Source organism: Rhinolophus ferrumequinum, chromosome 2 (genome assembly GCF_004115265.2).
Source record: "Rhinolophus ferrumequinum isolate MPI-CBG mRhiFer1 chromosome 2, mRhiFer1_v1.p, whole genome shotgun sequence".
NCBI classification, from domain to species: domain Eukaryota; kingdom Metazoa; phylum Chordata; class Mammalia; order Chiroptera; family Rhinolophidae; genus Rhinolophus; species Rhinolophus ferrumequinum.
The window spans coordinates 17130971-17154295 of NC_046285.1; the positions used below are offsets into that span (position 1 = coordinate 17130971).

Below are 23325 nucleotides of genomic sequence, written 5' to 3' on the forward strand. Positions count from 1 at the left end.
ATGGTAGCAAAATTGATCCTTTTCCTTGGCATCCTTTCTTAACGAAATTGGTCAACAAAGAGTACAATTACAAATTCCAAATATCATAAAAGTTATCCTTAATATCTCACTCCCCTTCACTGCCCTTGTCCAGTACCTCACCAAGTCTTAATGATTATAACCCCTAAATATCTCCCAGATCTATATACAGTACTCCATCTCTACCACCACTGCTCTAGACAATGGTCACTTTTCTCCTGAGCTACTGCAAAAGCTGTCTTAAAGTTCTGCTCATAGTTACTTGTGTCTCCTTCCAATCTATTCATATATAGCCACCAGACCAATGTTAAGGAAATACTAATTGAAACATCTCAGACTCTGCTTTACACGATTTAATAGCTTCCAAGAACTCTTAGGGCAATGTCTAAAATCCTTAAGATGACTCCAAGCCACGTACTCTGACCCCTCTCACTCACCCCTTCTTTCACATATCATTAGTACTCTGGTCACATTGCTCTTTCAATGTCAGGCATGAGTTATGTTTCCTCTCATCTCAGGGCCTCTCTACCTCTCCATATATGTGCCTGCTACTCTCTTTCCCATCTTTTCTAATTAAATCTTAAGCATCCTTTAGATATCAGCTAAATATCATGTTCCCAGAAACACTTTCCAGGCCTACCAACTAGACCAAATCCCTCTAGTATGCTCTCTTCATAACTATAAACATTTATTGACACCGTGTATCCCTGTCGCATTGGTATTGTAGATGACTTGATTAATTACTGTTCCCCCTCGCGCAACAGTGGAGTCTAAGCTATATGACGTCAGGGACCAAATCAATTGTTTCCATCATTGTTTCCACAGAACCAAGTGCAGTGTCTGACATATTTTAGTCACATGGTAATAGACGAATAAGGTCAACCTTCCCAATGAAAATATAAATTCCTTCAGGACAGGAACTATAATGTCTGATCTAAGTGCTCAAAAACCAATTGTTGATATACCTTCCACTTAGGTTGAGTAAAGGAATTTCTTAGCTTAACCACTGGTGAAGGTTATAAACATCTTTTTGATCACTCAAGGGCATGTACAGTTTTGGCCATGATCCAATATTGCACAATTTATTAAAAATTATTTTCAGACTCAACAAGTCTAGCATGGCAGTTAATAATCATTCATCAACAGTTCATGATATTCTTTTCTGACAGAGAACATGCCAGGAAATCTGAAATCATCAACTTCAGCAAAACAATTAACGTTTCCATTAATAGACTACATTATTTGAATGCTCATTACTAGGATTTTCGGTCAAAATGGCAGAGTAGGTAAATGCTGTGCTTACAGACTCTCACAACCACATCAAACTTATAACTAAAATATAGCACAACCATCAATGAGAATCACCTGAACTCTACCTGAACTGAAGCCCTAAGGACATAGAGAAGAAACTACCTAGAGACTGGTAAGAGGGGCGGAGACAGGGAAATGGCTGGCCCCAAACTCATGTGTCATCATTAAAAATCGGAAGGGATATTTTGGCCGTGGAGCTTCCCTCTGGAGGAGCAAGAGGACCCAGCCCCACACCAGTCTCCCCAAGCCAAGGTTTCAGTGCTGGGGAGAGAAGTCCCCAAAACTTCTGGCTGTGAAAACCAGCAGAGATTGAGGCGGAGTGAGACTAGAATGCCTGCAGTCCCGGGCACTCCTCTCAAAGGGCCCGCACATAGACTCACTCCCTCTGAGGTCCAGCACTGCGGCAGCAGCTCAAAAGGGACCAGAGACATATGGGGAGGTACTGAGTGTTCTGTCTTCAGGAAAAGAGCTGGAGGGGCACCTATCACCTGGACGGAGGAGCTGGTGAAAACCATTGTTACTTTTTTGAGCCCTCCACCCTCCTGGTGTGCAGACACAGGTGACCGGCATATCTGAGTCTCCATCAACCTGGCTAATACCATTCATTAACCCCACCTTGGGGATTCTGAGACCACACCCCACCCAACGTTTCAGAGCACCCAAGCCACTTTCAGTTGCATTTCCTTACAAATGGCCCGCCGGAGCTCATGGTGAACACTTTCCTAAAATCTCTCAAAGATTCACAAAACCCAAACAAGCAGCATATGGCTTTGTCACGTCCTGTACCTCTGGCTGAGCAGCCCTAAGCCCAGCACTAGCGAGAGCTGGCCTTGGTTCACAACTTGACCTCTTGAGGCACCTCCAAGCCCAATGCGGGTGGCAGTCATCTGCGGATTGCTTCGTGGCTCATTCTAGGTGGTCCAGGAGAGGGCACAACTGCAGCTGAACTTGGCCTATGGGGAGGGTCTCTTCTCAGGAGGCCCTGAAGGTGGCATGCCCAGTGGCCAACTTCATACCAACCCCGAACATCACCCAGCCACCTGCAAGGAAGATACACCCAAAGGGCAGACTGGGCAGGCACCAGAGCCCTGCTAAAGCAAATCCTGCTCTGTAGGGTCAGCTCCTGCACCACAACTCCTCCACTGTAGTCACTGCCAGTCCTCACTACCAATCATCCCAAGGGTCAATCCCTCCCATTAAAGTGCAAACAGCAACCAAGGCTCAACTATAAAAGGAGGGAACACATAATCCACACAAGGGACACACCTGGAGCACCCAGCTCAGGTGACCATGGAGATTGTACTGCTGGGCTCCTAAGGACACCTACTACATAGGGCTACTCTACTAAGATCAGGATACATAGCAGCCCTACCTAATACATGAGAGCAAACACAGGGAGGCAGCCAAAATGAAGAGACAGAGAAACATGTCCCAAACAAAAGAACAGAACAAAGCTTCAGAAAAAGAATTAAACAAAATGGAGACAAGTAATCTACCAGACACAGAGTTCAAAACACTGGTTATATGATGCTCAGTGATCTCAGGGAAAACTTCAACAAAGTGAAAGAAAACAAAAATGCAGATAGAATACATAAAAAAGAACCAGTCAGAAATAAAGAATACAATAACTGCAATGAAGAATACATTAAAGGGAATCAACAGTAGATTAGATGAAGCAGAGGATCGCATCAATGATTTAGAAGAGAAAGTGCAGAAAACACCCTATCAGAACAGCAAAGAATCCAAAAAAAATGAGGATAGTTTAAGGGGCATATGGGACAACAATTGTACCAACATTCTCATTATAGGCGTACCAGAAAGAGAAGAGAGAGAGCAAGGAATTGAAAACCCTATTTGAAAAAAATAATGACTGAAAACTTCCTTAACCTGGCAAAGGAAATGGATATTTAAGCCCAGGAAGTGAAGAGAGTCCCAAACAAGATGAACCCAAAGAGCCCAAACCAAGACACATCATAATTAAAATGCCAAAGTTAAGAAAGAATCTTAAAAGCAGCAAAAGAAAAGCAGAACAGTTAGTTACCTACAAGGGAGCACCCATACAACTGTCAGCTGATTTTTCAACAGAAACTTTGCAGGCCAGAAGGGATTGGCACGAAATATTCAAAGTGACGAAAGCAAAGATCTACAACCAAAATTACTCTACCCTGCAAAGCTATCATTTATAATTGAGGGACAGATAAAGAGCTTCCCAGGCAAGAGTTAAAGGAGTTCATCAACACCAAACCAGTTTTACAAGGAATCTTAGATGAAAGATGAAAAAAAAAAATTAAAATAAAAAATACAAATGATACAAAATGGCACTAGCTACATATCAACCAAAAATTACTTTAAATATAAGTGGATTACATGCTCTAATCAAAAGACACAGGGTAGTTGAATGGATAAGGAAACAAGACCCATACATATGCTGCCTACAAGAGACCCACTTCCAGTCAGAAGACTCACACAGACTGAAAGTAAAGAGATGGGAAAAAGTTGTTTCATGAAAATGGAAACAAAAACAACAAAAAAGCTGGGATAACAATAGTTATACCAGTCAAAATAGCATTTTAAAAAAAGTCTATAACAAGAGACAAAGAAAGAGCAAGTAATCCCACTCCTGGATATTTATCAAAAAACAAAACAAAACAAACACACAAACAAAAAACACTACATTGAGGGTATGTGTGCACCCATACGCTCATTGCAGCATTATTTACTCGTAAAATAGTCAAGATATGAAAGCAGTCTGTGTCCCTGATTGGATGAATAGATAAATAAGAGGTGGTACATATATACAATGGAGTATTACTAGCCATAAAAATAATGAAGTCTTACCATCTGTAAAAACATGGGTGGACCTAGAGGGTATTGTGCTGAGTAAGTCAGTAAGTCAGACAGAGAAAGACAAATGGCATATGATTTCATATATAAGTGGAATCTAATGAACAAAATAAACAAATGAAACAGAAAAAAATGCTCATTAATGAACTCTTAAGATATTTAAACAGAATCCTAAATTAAATATCAACCTTATCCCGATTAACTGCCACGCATGTGCCTTTGATTTTCTGGTGGCAATCTGGAAGTGTAGCTTCAAACTCAAACCCCAGGCCCGATGTTCACGATTCTCCCTAGGCATCTGTGTTTGCTGAGCTTCACTTAGTCTCAGATGCTGATTAGGGTTGTCAATTTTATTCTGACTGTATATGAGCCACTTTTCCCACCTATGTGGCACTGGTTTCATCTATGGAGTGACAAGTCTCTTTCTCCTGGCATCACTAGTTCTCAATTGAACTTCAGAAAAATTCAAAACCAAAACAAAAAAATGCTTAAGCAAACCAAAGGGCCATAGGATCAAATATTCATATGATGTTTATATCTCTATTGTGTATGTTTGGTACACAGTAGGCCCTTAATAGATAATTATGGGATTAATAAATAAACTGTGGGGGGAAGAGACATTTTGCCTCCCAGTAATATTTTGTCCTGTCCATGGTGGAAGGGTACTATGGTAACTTCATTAATCTACTCTAAGAAAGGCAGTCAATTTTGGCATTTATTTACCTATAGATGTTCCATTCTGAAAACAAATAAACAATTTTTAATCTTAGGCCTACTAAGGAATAGCCAGGGGACTCAAGCAAGCTTTCAGAAAGCAACTATATCATCACTCTCATGTTTTGTCAGTTCAAACCTGCTCTATTGGACTAGTTCTTTCCTAACCCTCAGGTAAAATAGAATGCAAATCTATGCCTTTTTTTTATAGGACCAGGGTTTCACTCTGGGATTATTGACAGCCATCATGTGACATTTGAAGCTGAAGAAGAAAGTCAAATCAAGAGGAAGAAGTTGAAAAATATAGAGAACAATTAGTCCATGATGAAAATGTTTCAGCATCAGACCACAATTATGGGTGCAAATAGTATTACTCTTTATTTCAGTTTGAATTTGTTTCTCAGTTCTATGCATACCTGATCTATGGGCTGCCAAGTATATCCAAGGAAGACATTTCCCAGGTGGCTAACTACTCCCTGGTACATGGTGATTAGAGGTATCTTACCTCCAACTCCAGAACCACAAATTCACGTACTGAGGAAAGACAAACAGAGCTCTCTCTTCCAAAAACTCATAGAAAAGCATTAGAGGGAGAATAACAGGAAGGAGATTTCTCCTCCTCTTATTCCGTCATTTCTTCAACCCTGATGGTGAGAAGGTCTTTCGATGCTGTACTATGATTGGTTTGAAAGACTTAGGCCTTATGTCTTCCTCCCAAAGACATGAGGACACAGTTGAAATCACCTACACCAGAACTTCCCTAGGATTTCCTCAAGACCTTGACTTGATAGTTCCCTGCCAGGATGGAGGCAAGGCCCTCAAATCCTGGTGAAGAGAGCACAGACAATTGGAAAAGATATAGAAGAAACTGAGGCATCATTGATGGGGAGCAATGGAGTTAAAAGAAATGGTTTGTACATGTCCATTATACCTAGGTGCCTCCCGTGTAGACTGAAAGATGACAACGTGAAAAGAGAAGAATCTTTTGTTTCATCAATCAGTCTCTACATGCTTTCTTTTTTTATGAAAAATAAGATGCTCTGCTAACAGATTGTTCCTGCAAAGCCTTTCAAACTGTGCAAGACACAGCAAAGCAGTTAGAAAATGAACAATCCTGGAACATGTTCCTTCTCCATCCTTGCAGCCTTGAGTCCCATTTCAGGCTCCCTTTGCCTCTTCTATAAAATCAACAACTACATCTAAAAGATGTCTGTGTGTGTGTGTGTGTGTGTGTGTGTGTGTGTGCAAGTTTCTCCAGGAAATCCTTAAAATAAAAACAAACAAACAAACAAACAAAAACATGATGCACATTTTTTTTCTGACTTTCCCCACTTGTCCTTTATAAAATCTATGAAAGGATCTATACTTGGTGTAGCACATAAAGGACCCAGTTCTCTATGTTTTGGGCCAATTTCTTCTTGTTCACCTGCTCTGACAACACTTCCTCTCCTGCTCCTCAGAATTGCTGTAAAATGGGATTTTTCTTAAAAACTGTTCTAGGAAGTCAGTACGGCATTGTTGGTCTTAAATACCATAATTACTTATGATTAAAATAACTATGCATAAATATAGTGCACATTAATGCCTCAACATTTTACAAACAAATTCTAAAGCAGCTTTTTCCCAAGGAGCAGCAGAAATTTAAATTACTTTCAAATACAGAGACTGCCAATTCATAAAAATTTGGAGTGGGACGAAAGGAAATGTAAATATATTGCCTGTCCTATGTCTGGAGGACAGTTGTTTTCTCCCCACTTGTCAAGGAAAGATGCAAACTGAAGAAAAATGCTTACCCAATATTGCCATGGGTATGGAAATTCTGTTGGAATTTTCCCAAAGATTTTAACCAAATATTCAACCCATAATAAGTATTCCCTGTGGCACCGTTGAAGCATGTTGCAGTTACACATTATAAATGGAAGCCGAATCACACACTTATGTAAAATGACTGGTATAGCAGAAAAACAAGTTATGTATTTAATAAGCAATCTCAAGCTTGTAATGTAGTGAAACCCACTTGTAATTTCTTTCACAGTTGTTTTTTTTTTTCCCCTCCGCACACACTGTTCATTTTTAAAGCTCTTTACAAAGGCTTTTATAAAAATCAACCTAGCCGATATACCATCACTCCAATTGTCTTTGGCCTTTGTTTTGAAAAACTGCACTCCCATTCACTAATATTAGTCATATCGAAATGCATGAAACCTGGTTGTATGGCATTCCTTAAAGGTTTTTACTTATAAAATATGTACATTAATGAAAGAAGTCGTCAGAAAGTGCTTTATACTCCATAGAGGTATGCTTTCTATCTTTGCAACCTGTGGGATACTTTTACACACAAAGCCATTCATCTCTATTTTGTCTATCAAATGAAGGTCAGTATAGTTCATCGTACTGACATTTACTACCCCATGTTTCTGGTAGTCTTAATGAAGTAGCATAATGATCATGTTTAATTTTGCCAATTAAACATAAGGTTATTGTTTAAAAAATTAAAATACTTGATATGGCACTCAATTCTGAAACAGACTAACCTGAAATTCCACTAGCTTATTTAAGCTGTCCGTCCAAAGGTGAAACTATCCATTGTTGCTTTCAGCAGACCCTTGACTAGTTGGGTTCCCTCTCTACTGAATTACTTCATTAAATCCTATGACATTTAACTTTTCTTTAATTAGGTAATTATCCAACTCCATGTGAGCTATTTATAAATGTGTTTTCATGCATCCAACTCCTCAGAACACATTCTTTTCTATCAGATCAGACAAAAATATTATATTGATAATTAGTTTCCCCATGGAACAATGTTAGAAGAAATTTTTCTCTAATCAACTTTGATTGAAAAGAAAACAAGGCAGTATTTAGCCAGTGAGTGCATATTGGCTTAGGTTTTTACTATATTTTAGATTTATTTTTAACCTTGGCTTTCTGTTTGAGTCACACAAAAAAAAGGTCATCTTCTTCCTGAGAATTTTTCTCCTCCTTTGCTGATGAGCTACAGAATGAGGAGAAGCACCTGACAGGCCACACTAAGAAGAACGTTAAGCGGTTTACAAGTCTCAGTCATTAATGACTATTTTTATCACAAAGAATGTAGACTGGCTTCTTCCATCTATCTGAAACTCAATGTAAGCCCCTATAAGCCTCGATGCAGCATAATTGGTGCAATAGAGCTGAAAATGAGATGGAGGATATAATGTAGCTCCAGTAATCCTGCCTTCAGCTAAAAGGGAACAGAAGCCCCCAGCAGACTCCAATGTGGTTGCCACTAAGATTTAAAGCAAGCCAGCTGTCTAGTGTGCCCTGTGAAGCCCACATCACTGCTTAGAGCCTTAAATGGAGCTCAAATGTTTTAAATAATGATATTTATGAGAATAATTTGCTGTGGCAAACAATTTGCTTCTCAGCTTTTTGGCTCTAATCGAGTGTTTTCTCCAATTAGGAACAATCACGGACCGTATACTTGTATCAGTTTTTATTCTGACCACCCTGTGCTTATAAAGTGCTCTCAAACCTCTTGGGATGAACAAATGTGTTTCGCACTCTCAGTGCTCTTATTAAAAAACCCACTATCTTGTAAATCATAACATGCTAATAATAGGTCTGAGGACTCATCTGGGAAAATGAGAAAAGCTTCACATTCATTGAAGGCATGCTAAGTGACACCACAATAAGAGCTGGATAATGTGTTTGTTTTAGATTTGTGACCACCCCTCTACAGCCTGGATAGCACTGCATTGTCCAAACCAGCCATACTCACAAATAAGCTCCTGCTATGTTTCTACAATATGGCCAGAAAGAACACTCAAAACAAACAAAGAAACAAACAAAGCAAACGAAGGAAGGGGATAAGAGTACCTTCAAGGACATTCTCAGATAAGTCAGGGTTATTTTACGATATCTCTTAGAATAGCGTGTAAGCATTTCACTCATGTTCTTCCTCACAATGCTGGCACCACCAGCTGTAAAAAAAATAAAGAAAATAAAGAAAAACTGGATTCTTCAAAAGAAGGCTATGTTTGGAAATCCACTAGCAGCATCTTTCATGAGCATTATGCAACAACTGAATGCCAGTGCTCTGTGGATATCAAAAGTGAGAAAATCCTTCAAAATTATCCATTGAGGATATGCCAGGTATTTAGAAACCAAAACTTTCATTGAAGAAACCAAATGGAATCAAATTAATCAGGGGTGTGGGTAAATTTAACATGGGAATACAGATAAATCCAATGGGATAGAGAAACCAGGTGTAGGTCAAATCTTTGAAGAATTTTTATAGATGATGAAATCCCATGTTAGGAGGAGAGTCCAAAACACTACCTATTCCATTACCCCATTATATAGAGCAGAAGAGTTTCTATGTGAGTTAGAGCCTCTGACAGACATTATGTACTACCCAGTTCAATGCTACAGGAGTCCTTAGCCCGGAAACAATTTCATAAGTCATCATGGAGGAAGGCCCAAGAAGGACTCCAACTGTTGAATGAAAAAGGAAACAAAGCAAAAGTCAAATCTGAATTCACTCATTGCAAACAAAACTCGTAGCCGGTTGGATATCACCTGTTATTTTCCTTTAAATATTCTCACACAGTTAAAGACTTTAGTAATCTGAATTATACAGTTTCCTAAGATATAAATAGGAGCACACAGCTTTCCCAAGCGGAGGGGCAGGTGTTGGTGCTGGACGGCGGAGGCCATCTCCTGGACCACCTGTAGACCATAGTGGCCCAACAGGTAATGCTGGGCGGGAAGGTGGTGGTTGTGCGCTGTGAGGGCATCAACATTTCTGGCAATTTCTACAGAAACAAGTTGAAGTACCTGGACTTCCTCTGCAAGCGGAATCCATCCCGAGGCCCCTACCACTTCAGAGTTCCCAGCCACATCTTTTGGTAGAGAATGCGCCCCTCAGTACCAAGTGGAGCCGGGCCGCCCAGGACCGCCTCCAGGTGTGTGATGGGATCCCACCACCCGATGAAAGAAAAAGCACCTGATGCTGGTTCCTGCTGCCCTCAAATTGTGCGTCTGACGCCTACATGCAAGTTTGCTTACCTAGGATGCCTAGCCCATGAGGTTGGCAGGAAGTGCCAGGCAGTTACAGTCATGTTGGAGGAGAAGAGGAAGGAGAAGGCCAAGACCCATTACTGGAAGAAAAACAAAACAGCTCATCAGGCTATGGAAACAGGCCAAAAAGAGTGTGGAGAAGAAAACTGACAGATGCACAGAGGTCCTCAAGACCCATGGACCCCCCTGGTCTGAGCCCAATAAAATTGTTAAGTCCTCATGTTTGGCCTGACCCACCCTTCCCCCATGGCCGCCCTTGGAGGTGGGGGGCCCCCAGGGGCTGCCTTCAAGGAGCCACAGGCAGCCTGGGCTTTTCAAGGCTGGGAACACAAAGGGGCCTTAGTCACTCCTGGTTATGAAAGGCCTTTTAAAAAGTTTTAAGGGCTCTAAGAGCCGTGCAGGAATAATTTGCCTGCGACCTTGTTTGTAAGAGTTTTGGGAAATCAACTATTACAACGGTCGGTTCATTTTCAGTGTTTGCAAGTGAACTGGAAAGCACAAGTTTAAACTTCCCACATGGTCAAATACTATGTTATACTCTGCAGCTCTTACGGTGTGAGAACACTTGGAAGACCAATGAGCCTTGGGTTGTACAAAGGTATTTACAGACAACCAAGGAGTCGTAGATATTGATTGCCTTCCACTACTGTACCTTGTCATCAAAAAGAATAAATTACTTTTAAAGAAAAAATAAATAAATATAATCACACAAAATTGTATTCCCCTTAATTATTGAGCTGCATCGCATTGAGATCCAAAGTGATAGCATCTAGGCTGTACTATAATATTACAGAGGATATGTACCATAGTGATCAAGATTGCTGGACTCCCAAGCTAGATTGGCTGGAAGTGATTCTTATTTCTGTCAATATCCAGTGGAGTAACCTTGGGCAAGCACTTCATTTAATCAAACAAAGTATTATTTAATAAATGAGTAAATAGAAGCCCACATATGTATATTACTTTCCCAAGATCACATACTTAGGAAGTAGTGGGGGCAGAACTGGCATCCTGTGGTTCTGACATGAACTCCACCGAAACCCACATACTGGCTTTATAAAAGTACTGACGACTTTGGCAAGAGTGATCCAAGTGAGGGGAGTACAAGCGACTGTAAGGACAAGAGAGGATTGCCCAACATAGGTTCTGAACAAGGTAAAATGATGTAGGAATACAGAAAGTTCGAATATCAAAGGAAGGCGACTATACTCTCTACAGTGGTATCTGTCAGCCCAGGTACTTGATTGGAACTATTATATATTATATGAAGCACTTCCACTAAATAGATGTGAACAGCTGTTTCAGGTAAACAAGGTACAACTTATATTTTTATTTGGTTCTCTCCTGCCCCACACATCTATGACGCCTTTCATGCAGGGTCCTGAAAATCTGCTAACCCCCATCTCTTCCAACTAGGGAAAACAATCTTGAAACTGGCTAGTCAGTCTACTTCAAACATACCTGAATTTCTTTTAAGATTTTCAATATTATAAAATGAGTGAATATTACAGTTGCCTTTCGTCATAATGGTTAAGCTTAGTGTCATGTGCTATATGTCCTGTCTAAAAGCTACTGGCTGTTCTGCATAAGAATACTGAAAATATGAAGCATTATGCCATATATTTGTTGGTTCTTCCAAGGAATAATTTCCATCAAACATTGTCTATGCCAGAAATATCACCTTTATCGTTTTATATTCTTCAATGTTACATGGAATGTTTCGAAAATATTTTTTGTTTACAGTTTGGTACTCCTGCACCGGATTTAAAACGATTTCCTCACTCGATAACCTTGGCTACATCAGACTCAGAACAATTCTCCACCTTTCTACAGGATTATCATAGCATTACATGGTTGTGTTGCTACAATGCTATTGCATTAAAATAATAATGCACCCCAGACTGGATTCCAGATTATAAATATTTTTAGGGCAAGAAAATAAAATCATTTTCCCAACCAGTCTAGGATTGAATATTCTCATGAATTTATTGTTATTTATGTTTAGAATACCTATATGGCAAGCTTTAGTTTTGCTTACATCCTCTTCAGTCTGTCACTTTTTATGAGGAGAATTTTGTGACTTATACTGCTTACTGCAGAATTAGAATCAATGGGTAGAGGAGTTAATAAGGGCAAATATCTGCTCAAGAACAGAGAATAAAAAAACAAAACAACAAAAAGTGACAGTGGTCCCTGACAGGTTAGATAAACAGATGCCTTACAACAACAGGAGTTTTCTGCTATTAGAGGCACTTAAAAGAAGCAACAAATTTACGTATCACCAAATTGTAGAGAGGACTCCTGACTCAAGTGAAAGGTTATACAAAGGGCCCTCTGAGATTCCATGATTCTAAACTAACTCACAGTAGATCTATTTAAGAGGTGGGAAAATTTTTCAAAAAAATAAGTCATAATTTTTGGTATACGAGTATTTCCATTTGATATTTAGGAATTAAGTTATTGGATTATCATTGTATAAAGGCAATAGCCGTGGACTGGAGTACAGTGGACTTGGCTTTGAATGCCAGTTTCAACTTTTATTAATTATGTAGAATTGAACAATTTACTTAACCTCTTGGGAGTGCTTTTCGAAATTGGTAAAATGAGATTAATAATACCTATTACACAGGCTTAGCATAAGGATTGAGTGAAATAGCCTTTTATAATGCCAATATAATTCTCAGCACAGAATGAGTACACAACACAAACCTCCTATTATAACACATATAAATCAATAGAAATAAAACTTAAATAGCCACATTATGGAGAATGTTTTAAAAATTTGTAAATGCAATTTTTCCATAATTGTGCATTGAAATGGTTCATTTGTAAAATGATTAAACAATTTTTATCAAATCAATATAGTCATTCCTGCGTTTCAATTGTGGCCTTTTAAATTTTTTTTTCAGTTACAGTTGACCTTCAATATTATTTTACATCAGTTTCAGGTGTACAGCATAGTGGTTAGACATTTATATAATTTATGCAGTGATTGCCCCCACCCCCCGGAATAATCTAGTACTCACCTAGCACTATACATAGTTTTTGTAATATTGTTGACTATATTCTCTATGTTGTACTTTACATCCCGGTGACTGTTTTGTAACTACCAATTTGTATTTCTTAATCCCTTTACCTTTTTCACCTAGAGGGTATTCTGCTAAGTGAAATAAGTCAGACTGAGAAAGACAACTACCCTATGATCTCACTTATATATGGAATATAGAAAACAGCATTAATGAACAAATAAGTCAATTATGATTTCTTGATCTGTTAATATTTCTTTATTTGTTTACATCATCCAACTAATTTTTCTTGACATTCTCTGAAGTCACCTCAAAACAACTCCAATAATGTGTTTTCCTTATTTGGCAATTTTACCTTTTGAAGAAGCTGTAAAATCAGAGGTCATTACCTCTGATGGAGGATCTGAAGGAAATTGGGAGCTGAGCAGAAAGGTACTGGAACTCTTCACTGGATGGAACCGTTTAGTGTTGAGTACAGAAATAAATGCGGCTGTGTACAAAATGAAGGTTCTAAAGCAGTGCAAGGAGAAAATCAGCACTGAGATTTTAAACACTAAATGGAAAATTAAGAAACCAGGAAACCTAAAAAGGACAGCACGACATGACTTATTAAATGATTGGTTTAAGAGTAAATGATTGGGGATTGTGTTCTTTTGAAATACTATTTTTAAATTCACTGATATTTATATTTAGATTATAGAATCTTCATATAGAACATGGAAGGTAGCACAACATTTTCTGGTCAACTCCTCTGCCCATATGAGGACTGAAGCATCTTTAGAGTATGATGCATCCAGGCGTCACAGAGAGGGGCCTACACAAAATATTTGCTTTGATTCTAAACCATTGCAGGAGTTGTTTGTTGCTTAAAAGCTACTTAATCTTAATTTAAAAATGATCACCAGACATCACTTGTTTAATATTTACTAAGGCAGTGAGTGAGCAATAAAAACTTGTATTTATAATTTTTCTTTGATTTTATTGATCAGTTTTGAAAAAGAGAGAGAAAATGAATATCTCCAAAGAGCACATATAAAGTATCCTCTGCAAAGGGGAGTAAACTCCGCTCAATCAAAATACAAAACTCAGATTCAGGTCTTTCTTAAATTCTCCAAAGTTAATTTCTCTCAGAGATTAAGACCTCACATGTTAATAAAGCAGAAACTGTTGGCGCTTTTTCGTCCTCCATGTTGCTAAATTGCTTCAGTAATCCCTTGACAGTACTCATTGTCCAACATATCTCTTTTGTTCTTCTACTCAATTCTCTTTCCTTTGGCACTTGAAGCTTGCAGATGTGAAAACCAAAATAAAAATAACAACAACAGTTTTAGCCTTTTCCTATCCCCTTCCCACTAAAGATGCTTCTGGCTCTACCTGCTAAGTTTCTTCATTTCCCCAAACAATGAGGAGCATTCTGCAACTCCAAGCAGACCTACGTTATGGTGATGCAATACCATGAGGAAATGGAAAGAAGAGATTGCACTAGAGGCTAGAAGGTTGGGGAAGGCATGTTTCAGGAGATTTGTGTATTAGAGTTTTATATGGGTTTGTTGGAGGTGGAAAGGAAAGCAGTATTAAATAAACCTTGTAGCTTCTTGTGGAGTGTGAGACATGTAATCAATTTATTTTCCCATTTCTTTTTAGTAGCTAGTCTTTTTTTTTCTTTTCTTTCCTTTTTGACCAAGACAAGGCTACAGACTGGATGTTGGAATCAGGGCTATATTATCTACACAATTACTTTTTAATACCAGTTTATTGAATCATTACAATCACTAGTGAAGAGAACCATAACCGACGTGGATGATGAAGCATGGTCTATATTGTTTCAGGTAAAAATCTGCCCAGCACAAAATTCACCCCCACTTACTTGGCAGTGATAATACTATCACAATGGTGCTTGGAAATAAAGTGTACGGTACAGGTTGGATCACATAACATCTATTAAAATCTACCTTGGTGGTGGGGGATTAGGTTTTCAATCAGGGTTAGTAGGTATCCATGTTGCAGAAAAAACTGAAAGGTTAGGATGAAAATAATTGGAATTAAGTGTTAGAAGGCTAGATTGCATCTGCAATGTCAGTGGAGCTCTAGGACAGTGCATATCATTTGCTCTGCCCACTAACTCCAGCCTTATCAGTATCCATAATAAATCAGGAAAGTGTATATCCATGAAGTGCGGCCTGGGCTACTGGTTGGCATTGGCGCCATGGAAGGAAAATCCATGAGAAATGGAGAGATCTCTCTTCTGAGGCCATCTGAAACAGCCTGGGATGAGAGTAATTGTTGCACCCTGAACTTTCTGTCACCTAATAGGATAGGGGGAGTAGAAACAGAATGAGCATTGTAACAGAAACAGAATGAGCACTGAAACAGAAAGAGCATCCATGCTCTTCACGTATAACATCTCCTTTAACCCCAAGAACTAAATGCAATATGAACTATGTTTCATGTTTTATGGGTAAAGAAACTATGACCTTCAGAATTATATGCTTGAAATCACTCAGCTAGTTTGTTTTAGAGCCAGGATTTCAATCAAGTATAACACAGTGTTGTTTTTGTTTTTTGTTTTGTTTTGTTTTGTTTTGTTTTTCATATTACACTACATCTTTTCAGATTTCTTCCCTTTCTTTCATTGCTTTTCTATCTATAAAATATGTCTTACTGGACTTTATTCTCTTTTTGTTCTCCTGTCAAAACTATTATAAATACAAGGGCAATAGTATCATTATTGAAACAATACACCTCAGAATAACTCCCTAAAAAACATCTAAAACCTTGGTCGAGATAAATAAATCATGCTATCGATAAAGCTTTGTCCTAAATTCAAAATTTAAACAAGATAACTTAGAAACTAATTTTTTCCCCCACGATTGCAATGCCATTAATGAAGATCCTAAATTGATGCAAGTTTTCTAAGTGGCTTCAATGTCATTAAGGAAATGTTAAAATATCTTTACTATGGCATCAGTGTTGTGTATATTTTATTGTACTACAATATCTGGAATAATTTTCAATTTATTTACGATGCATATTGTTATTCTCAGCCAATTCCCTTATTATGACTTATAAATGAAAGTTTAATAGAATTGTCTTTATTCAAGGCTGCAGGGTCACTGGGTTTCTTGACTGTTTTTCTATAGTAACACATTCACTTTTAAAGCCCTAGAAATTACAGCATGCAGAAGAGAAACATTCTTTCTACTAGGGTTGCAAAGTTTCCATATATAAATTGAAGTAGAATCTGCATAAATATTTAAATGTTCCTTGGCCTATTATTATCCCTGTGTTCGTAGTATGAGTGAGATTCATCTATGAAAGGAATCAAAGGCTGAATTTAAATTCTCTACCAAGATAATTACCCATTGCATCAAATTCTGAGGTTAAGTTGTTAAAGAAACTGGGGTCATCCACTTGCAGAGGACAGACGTTAGCTCAAATCAAGGTATGACCCTTCCTGTCATACGTTAAGATGAATATCTTTCTCTCGCCGTCTTTGTGCTTGCTTTCTTGCTGCATTAACCAAAGAGTTTCCACAGTGTCTGTTGAGAATGGATGTCTATTTGCAAGCAGACTCTTCCTGTGAAAAGTTTTATGGTCATGATTCTGAAATAATCCTGGTGGGTGAGTGTGGATATACCAGTATTCTCTGATGATGTGCTAAAGAGATTCTGAATGGGTCTGAACTCAGGCTTTTAAAGAATGTGGAACCTGTATCTACCCCGGGATGCTGCCTGCCAGCTCCAATTTCTTCATTTTAAAGGACTAATCTTTTAAGGAAGGGCATTAGCTCACAAAAAGGAAATGGTGTGCTTGTAATGACAAATGAACATGACTCTTCTATTTGATAGAAGGGCACTTGTTCTGTCTAAATTGTATATTCTTTTGTAAACAGACTCTCCAGCCCTCTAGCTAGAGGAATCGATGCCCTGTACAGATGGTGCCAGACCTTTATTCATAAATGCGTGCACTTGATTTATATTAAAGTTTTGATATTTAACCTTCCGTTTAAACCTTAAATCAGGGCCTTAGGGCAAAGACAAACGTCTTCATCTTTTTAAATTTAAAAATTTGTTTCAAACTATAGAAAAGAAATTAAAATCCCAGAATGATTTGAGTCTGTGAGCATAAAAATAGCCCTCTAGCATAGTATGCATTTATAACGAGAGTCATAATCTAAGGATCAGTCTCTCAAAATGAGAATGAGAATCAAAAAGAATTAGAGGGAAAAGTTGTGTCTGCAGAAAGACGTATATAAAGTCCTATGAATATAAAATCCAAGCCAACCCAATTAAAATTCAAGCTTATTTAAATACATCTCTATACCCCGTCCTCCAACATACATACAAATATACACATAAAAATGACAATATAACCTAAAATTATGCTATTTAGAATTTTTAAAAAAGTAATTACAGAATGTACCTTATATAGCAGCTGGGGAAATTATCATAGGTTGTAGCTACTGTCACCATAAGAATTGGTTTCAATTCAGTCTTTAATGAGATCAGCTATTTCTATTCATTTTCATGGGTACCTACTTCTGTAATGAAAAGGATTAATTTGAAGTTCCCAGAAATGCATCATCTAGCTCATGTTAGAGGGTAGCTAGTCTTCAGGTCATAAATATAAATTCTTCAGGTAGTCGGTTGACTATTTCATTAAAACTGATAATGTTTTAGTATTTCATATGCAGAGCCATGCAAAGGTCTTGTAAAGCAGGGTTTTAATATAGAATGTATTTGAGGAGGAAAAGCTGTCAAGGAAAGGTGATCATGGTTAGTGACTCAGAGATGGACGAGTGGGTGTGGGGGGAGGTCCCTTTGTTAAGCAAGTGCAGAATAATGTCTGAATCTCTGGCGTCTCTAATGGATAAAACAGGCTCACAAAACACAACCCCACATCTAACGTAGCCAAAGCAGGAGAAGGCCTCTATGCCATGGCTACCCTTCAAATGACAATGATATTAATTGTTTCATTTTCCCTTAAATACACACGATAATGATTGGAAGATGTGGGAAAAGGTAGTGCACATAGCATGGTTACTCAGCCCTTTAAGGGTTAACCTCTGACTGTAAGTGAATATTTCCAGTATTCCTTCTCCTTCCCCCTAACCAATGCCATTCAGATAAATAAGGAAGGCAATGACAGCCCACCGATATGCTAAATGTAAGGGAAATTTGCAAAACTGGCAGTAGGTCCATAAATCTTAAATTTGTTAATTCCCTGAGGAGTCTGTCATGACTCAGATTTCTTGTATAATGTAAATTGGGCACATGTAATAATCAAGCAAGTAATTTAGCTCCAATTTGATCAATTCACTCAGGAGTGAAAAATAAACGATAGGCAACCTGGTTTCATATGAAATCGGGGGCAATTTGTATCCTGGACTTTTCACTAGGAGTGTTACAGACTTATATTTCCCAGATTTCTATTTTCTGACAAAAGAAGAATTGGTTGGGATTCTGAGAGATGACCATGAAACACATTTGAAATACCAAGAATTATCTGTCAAAATAGTGATTATCCATCTACTTTTTCAAAGTGGAAATCATGTAGAAAACAATAAAATGTGTATTTTTTTAAAAAATGATTTCCAGAATCTTAGCATAGAATGCATTATCTTGCAAGTGAATAATACTACATAACGATTCTTTGTCCTGCCGCAGAAATTCCTCTTTGGGATCGGTATCCTCTGTGACATCTATAAACTAATGAAAAGACAAGATCACCAACAATGATGCTGTGGGTAGCAATCAGCCAGGGTGGTGAGCCTATCAGGGCTGCTGTCCAATTCTGCCCCAAAGAGGTGAGCAGGGGCTTGGGTAAATAATGTATGAATCCTCCTGTTGTACCTGACAGACGCAGAATGTGTCTCTTCCTAAATATCTGTAAGACTCCTATCATACCCCCAAAAGACAAAGAGGGAAAAAAGAAGTTTAAAAAAAAGGTATCTTTCAAGCCTGTGTGCTGAGGAGTATCGGGGGAGGGGTGACTGCCAAGTTTGAGTAGCTCTAGGCACTCTAGTGAATGTGTTTATGTAAAATGAAAACCACAAATTAATTCAGTGAGAAGAAAATGAAAAGAATTCCAACTCTGTTATTGTCATAATACAGCCCAAACCACTGGTTGACTTTTTTCACCCTCAAGTTTTCCACTTCTGATATGGGCAGTAACCCATGCAACATTCAGTAATTTTTCATTAGTGTCATGTTAATCAAAGCCACAGTTGATAGAATATTATATGGAAAAGAAGAACATCCATCTCCAATTTTTTTCCAGTTTTACTGAGTTATAATTGACAAATAACATATTTTCTTAAATATCCAAACTACTATGGTTCTACACCTGCTGCCAAGCACAGTGCTTTTAACTATTAACAATGAAAATTAGAGATGTTAGAGCTTGAAGATCCTATAAAATCATCAAATCCAATTCTAGCATTCTAAAGATTAGAGCTAGAATTGAGAGAATGGCACCATCTAAACATAAGTTCTAAAACACATCATGATTATTTGCTCATAATGTACAGTGCATAAATACACTTTTGTCAGTTGATGATTATGTATGTGGCCTGGCAATTAAGTTCTCAAACTTGTTGCAATGATGTTGCTAACCTTTTTTGATATCAGAGGGATTATTCATTATGAATTTGTACCAACTGGACAAACAGTTAACCAAGTTTACTTGGTTATTTGGAAGTGCTGAAAAGGCTGCATAAAAAACTTAGACAAAAACGACCTGAACTTTTCATCAACAATTCATGGCTCTTGCATCACAACAATGCACCAGCTCACACGGCATTGTCTGTGAGGGAGTTTTTAGCCAGTAAGCAAATAACTGTATTGGAACACCCTCCCTACTCACCTGATCTGGCCCCCAGTGACTTCTTTACCTGAAGATAAAGGAAATATTGAAAAGAAGACATTTTGATGACATTCAGGACATCTAGAGTAATACGATCACAGCTCTGATGGCCATTCTAGTAAAAGAGTTCCAAAATTGCTTTGATGGGTGGACTAGGCGCTGGTGTCAGTGCATAGCTTCCCAAAGGGAGTACTTAGAGAGTGATGAGTTCGCGAACTTAATTGTCAGAACTTCACCTATGGGCAGTAACCCATGCAACATTCATGTCCACCTGTATGTCCACCATGTTTATTACATGTTTGAAGGCAAGACATGTAAAGATAAAAGCTGGATTTTGATGCTAGACCTAGTTCTCAAATATAGTGCCTCTATATCCTAGGACTATAAACAGGCAATTACTTTATCACTGTGATCCTTAGTTCCACCATAAATTGAAATGAGTAATTCATTGGGTGGCTATAAAGATTAAGGGAAGTAACATATGTAAAGTGGCGAGCGCATTGTAAGCACTTGATAAATATTAAATGTCATTATACTTATTATACTTTCTATTCCTACAAGCATAAAACAGTTCAGTGACTGAGTCAGTAAAAATCAACTTTTTCTTAACTCACATTATGGAGCAAGTGTTAGTTATATTTTTAAAACAAAGTGGAACAGATGATTGGGAGAAACTGAAGATTCAAATAACTGTGATTCACTATAATTGAATTTCCATTTGTGATTAAACATCGTCTTCTTTATTACTAAGAAGATACTAGAATAATATAGATCATAACATTTGTCGTGGATATAGCCACGTGTAAAAACCTGATTATTTCTGACTACAGGGCACAAGAGCACCTACACTGCATTTCACAACTAGAATGCCAATATCTGCTCCTGATTTAATATGTGAATACCACAGAAAAAGCCTGAGAAATTTGAAACACAGTGTATGAACTGCATTTTTGTTGCTTCACACAGCTCATTTTCGCATACAGTTAGTCATTGACTTGACAAATATATTTTGAACACTTATTACGTACCAAACACCATGCTAGTGCTAGCAGGAACTATTAATGTTGATAAAACAAGTTAAAGTTTACAAATGACACATGCACTCACACATCTGCAATCAATTGAAAAACAAATATTGAACAAGATAACCAGTCACAGATCCTAGAGTTCAATGGGATTTTGACAGGTAGATAAAGCAGAAGGAAAACGTGGGTAGAAACAATAGCATGAGTAAATGTCCAGAGAACGGAAATGAGATCTGATTTGTCCTTTCTGACCTTTCTTTGTTGGCCAAAATCCCACTCTTCGAAGTCCAATGCAAATGTTAAACCAACTGTTCAGTTTAATTGTCCTCTCCTTAACTGTCCTCTTTCCATAACATCTTACATTTTGCCCAAGAGCTCTCTAGATCAAGGACAATGATGTGGAAAAGTTTAGTTCCCAAGCATCTTACATGGTACCCAGTACATAATAGTCCCCCCAAAAATGTTAATTCTAGAATATGGAGAGTGAGGGAAAATGAGAAGTCAAGTTGTCCTCTAGAATCGAAGCTTCAACGTCTGGGTGAGAAAAGCAAAGAAATATGGAGTTCCTGAAGAAATATGTGGTTTAAGTTATTTGTGAAGCAGTGGATTGTGGTAATTTTAGTTTTGCTGACAATTGAATATCCAAGTGAAAAGTCCTAGTGTTGGTCAATTCCTACATAAATAGGACCAGAATTAAAAAAGAAGCCAGGACATTAGAAAGAGATTTCAGAGTTGTCTACATAGTTGTCTACACAGTAAGAAAGATAAGGCATGTTTTACTAAGGAAACTCAAGGAACAAGTCTATTTGGGGGACAGGCAGAAAATGTGAATACAGAAAATTGAGAAAAATTAGAAAGAGATTCAGGACTGGTTATTGTCAGGGGATTCCATGGAAACCAAAATAGTCAAAAAGAAAGAAGAGAGATCAAGAAAACTGTGAAAGAGTTAACAGAGTTTTGACTTTTGTGGTCCCTGGATACCATAAAAAAATTATTTGGGGGAAAAATGGAAGTCATTTTATCAGAAGGAATTTTTCTTTCCATGCTGGGTACCTATGAACATCATATCAAAGAACAGTCTATAAAAAGTCACATATGTCAATAGCTTTAAGAGGAGTGAAAGAAAGTGTTTAAAGCTATTTCATTATATTACTGTGATTTGCACATAGTGGCATCATTTTAATAGTGCATTAGATGATTTTGCACTTATTACTTTATAATATAAATATTTTAAAAGCCTATCATTCTTAACATTTCTAAAAGTTAGAAAATTTACACCAACTATCACAATTAAACTACAGTGGGAAATCATTCCTGATGCAGGAATAAGAAGACTGCATGCCATTTTGGAAGCAGTGGTTACTATTTTTATTAGGTAAAGTAAATGTATTTATAAAATACCGTAGGAGGAGAATAAGACTACCCAGAGGTAATTTAGCCCGCAGGTAGCCTGAATGCTTTGCATTTTAGAAACTGCATATAGGTTGTGAGGGTAGGAGTGTAAAAAGTGAGGAAATTAAAACAGATGACCAGCTACCTAGAGAATCTGCCTGATTTAGTTCCTAGGAAGTACATAATTAGGTGTTTAGATTACTATCAGTCTTAATCTTTAAATTATTTCAATTCTGTTGAGAGTGGAAGTCAAATTACAAATTGTAGGATCTGGTTAGCTGAGCTAATTTAAGACAGAATTAATTCATACTGGTGGTGGATTTTCTCTCTATGTTACCATATAATAAGCAACGAAAACATTTCCCATAGTAATATAAAGGTGAATACATTTTCATGGTGGAAATAATTTAGTAATCTAAAGAAATGTCCTGTGAAACCATATAGAAGTCCCTATGTTATCCTCTTTTCCTTTGGAGTAGATATTTATTCAACTGTCCATGTATTCATTCAAACAATAATTGAAAGTGTATTATATGTCAGGCACTACGGTATGCACTGGTCACAAAATAATGAATAAGATCCAGCCTTTGTTCTCAAGAGCTGAAAACTTAGTAGGATGTTCTAGATATCTCAAAGTTGTCAAAGAAAATTAATAGAGTGACTTTAAAACCCCAATATTTATCATATAACTACCATTTAAATATTTCATCATATTAAGAATGTTCTGAATTGGCTCTATGACATATCATATCTGATGCCCATAGCACACTGAATACTCAAAAATAGGATCCCCCTCATGTGCTCTAATACTTTCTCTTCCGCTAGTTGAAGGTTTTTATGTTTTTATTTTTACCTAGAGTACAATTTGGATTTATTCCCAAACATGTTTATATAAGGTATGCTTATCATTGTAATTGTGTAATCTGATTAAATATCACTTAAACGGATCAAATATGATTGTGAAAGAGTTTCTTTGGCGCTGTTGTTTCTGTGAGAACTAAGTCAAACATTTTGCTAAGACTCAATAAAATTCACTCACTAAGACTCACTAGACACAACTTTAAACAATT

General features: G+C 37.6%; 1 pseudogene; it reads left to right on the forward strand.

The window, feature by feature from the left end:
• The first annotated feature begins 1659 nt into the window (after positions 1-1659).
• Positions 1660-10180, forward strand: LOC117037941 (60S ribosomal protein L13a-like; annotated as a pseudogene).
• The last annotated feature ends 13145 nt before the right edge of the window (positions 10181-23325 follow it).